Source organism: Arachis stenosperma, chromosome 1 (genome assembly GCF_014773155.1).
Source record: "Arachis stenosperma cultivar V10309 chromosome 1, arast.V10309.gnm1.PFL2, whole genome shotgun sequence".
Taxonomy (NCBI): domain Eukaryota; kingdom Viridiplantae; phylum Streptophyta; class Magnoliopsida; order Fabales; family Fabaceae; genus Arachis; species Arachis stenosperma.
Genome location: NC_080377.1, coordinates 104685096 through 104688036, shown reverse-complemented (window position 1 = coordinate 104688036; position 2941 = coordinate 104685096).

Sequence of the window (2941 nt, the reverse complement as noted above, 5' to 3'; positions counted from 1 at the left end):
TCACGGAATGGAAGGCTTGGTTGTCAGGTGAGGGCAACCATGCGTCGTGCATCAGAAATCCAAGAGATACACACTCTAGCTTTCGCTTGTAGAACGGAAGTGGTTGTCAGGCACGCGTTCATAGGGACGGATGATGATGAGTCTCACGGATCATCACATCCATCAGGTTGAAGTACGAATGGTATCTTAAAACAGGAATAAATCGAATTGGATAGAAAATAGTAGTAATTGCATTAAAACTTGAGGTACAGCAGAGCTCCACACCCTTAATCTATGGTGTGTAGAAACTCCACCGTTGAAAATACATAAGTGATGGTGGTCCAGGCATGGCTGAATGGCCAACCCCTAAAATGTGATATGAATTCAAAAATAGGGAGAAGGACCTATGGTCAAAGACACTGAATACAATAGTAAAATGTTCTATTTATACTAGACTAGCTACTAGGGTTTACAGAAGTAAGTAATTGATGCAGAAATCCACTTCCTGGACCCACTTGGTGTGTGCTTGGGCTGAGCTTGAGCTTTACACATGCAGAGACTTCTTTTGGAGTTGAACGCCAAATTGTAACGTGTTTTTGGCGTTCAACTCTGGTTCGTGACGTGTTTCTCGCGTTCAACTCCTGAATGCAGCATGGAACTGGCGTTGAGCGCCAGTTTACGTCATCTAATCACGAATAAAGTATGGACTATTATATATTGCTGGAAAGCTCTGGATGTCTACTTTCCAACGCCGTTGAGAGCGCGCTATTTGGTGGTTTGTAGCTCCAGAAAATCCATTTCGAGTGCAGGGAGGTCAGAATCCAATAGCATCAGCAGTACTTTGTCAGCCTTTTATCATAGTTTTGCTCAGGTCCTTTAATTTCAGCCAAAAATTACCTGAAATCATAGAAAAACACACAAACTCATAGAAAAGTCCAGAAATGTGAATTTAGCATAAAAACTAATAAAAACATCCCTAAAAGTAGCTAGATTATACTAAAAACTATCTAAAAACAATGCCAAAAAGCGTATAAATGATCCACTGCCTTCTTTGCTTCATAGGATAGTCCCTCATAAAAGATATGTAGTTGTACCCACTCATTGAACATTTCTGGTGGGCATCTTCTTGTTAGATCTTCGAATCTCTCCTAGGCCTTATAGAGTGTTTTTTCCATCTTGTTGTCTGAAAGTTTGCACATCAGCTCTCATCCTGTTGATTCTTTGTGGAGGGTAAAATCTTGCAAGGAATCTATTCACGACCTCCTCCTATGTAGTTAGGCTATCCTTGGGGAATGATTCCAGCCACTTTACTGCCTTATTTCTGAGTGAGAAAGGGAACAAGAGTAGTTTGTAGATGTCAGGGTGTACCCCGTTGGACTTTACAGTATCATATATCCTCAAGAATGTGCTGAGATGTTGATTAGGGTCTTCTTGGGCACTTCCTTCATATGAGCAATTATTCTGAACAAGTGTGATGAGCTGAGGCTTCAACTCAAAATTATTGGCATGAATTGTCGGCTTTAGGATGCTGCTGCCACAATTTCCTGGATTTGGGTTGATGTAGGAGCCTAAGACTCTCCTCTCTTGCCCATCATGATTGACTGGGCCTTCTCTGGCATGATTATGAAATTCTTCTTCATGGTGATTCTCCATATTCTCCTCCATGTTTGTTTCAAAATACTCTTCCTCTTCCTCAGCACCAACAACTCTCTTCCCTCTTACTTTACTCCTTAATCTAAGGAAGGTCCTCTCCAGTTTAGAATCGAAGAAAGTTGAAGCCCCGCTTCTCCTACCTTTCATACAACCAATCAAGGCAAAAAGCAAGAAAGAAAAAGAATGGATGAAGAAATTACTATTGTTAGAGTAGTTGTTAGTGTGAGTGGTGCAATTGATCAAACAGTTAGAAGAGTGGAAATATGGATACTAAATAAGATAATCAAAGAAGAAGGAAATAGAGCTCAAAATAAAATAAAAAATGCTAAATAAAAGAAATTAAAATAACAAGGAAATGAAATTGCTTAATCTAGCTCTCTAATAAATTTAATAACTGTCAAATTTAAGCCAATCCCTGGTAACGGCGCCATAAAACTTGATGGTTCAGAATTCACTACCCATTTCAAAACTTAGTGAATTAGTTCTTTTGGCAAACGCACCAAAATTATTGCCAAGTAATAACCCACAGTGGAGTGGGATCGTATCCACATAGATTGGTAAATTCAAGCAGTTTTAATTGATTGATGAATTAGTCAAGTGGATCAATAAGATTGTGAAGTGCAGAATTGTAAATGACATAAATGTAAATGACTAGAATATAAAGAAAGGCTATAAAATGCAGAAACAGAAATTGTAAAATGTAAAGTGCTGAATTATAAATGACTTGAATGTAAATGGGAGTGGGGATTTGCTGAATGTAAAATTAAGCTGTAAAGAAATGGATAGATAAGAATGGGGAAGTTCATTGAGATTGGGAGATTTTGTCCTTTTGGATTAAATCTAGCTTATATCCTCTTCAATCATGCAACTCATTGACCTCTTGGCAATCATGATTGATTGAGCCCCAATCCCTTGGTGACTCAATCTATCAGATCTTGATCAATAGCCAATTTCTTGGTCTAATTGCTCATGAAGAGAGATATGCTTGGTCCCTGATTATACCACACACCCTCATAGGTCCAGGTAGAGGGGGGATTATATGTCACGTATCCCATCACCAAAACCCAGAATCTACTCAAGTGTGAGAAGGGATTTCAAGAATGGCTTCATGTTTTCCTTCCCAAGGTTCCCATGAAACCCAATTGCATTCAATCTCTTTCCCAAGATAATTGAACACTAAGCATTAAGAACGAAATTCCTTCTAGCAAATTAAAGAGAAGATGAAGAGAAGAAGGATTTCACTATTATCAATCCATCAAGTACAACAGAGCTCCCTCCCTCAATGAGAGGGAAGTTAGTTACTCATAGC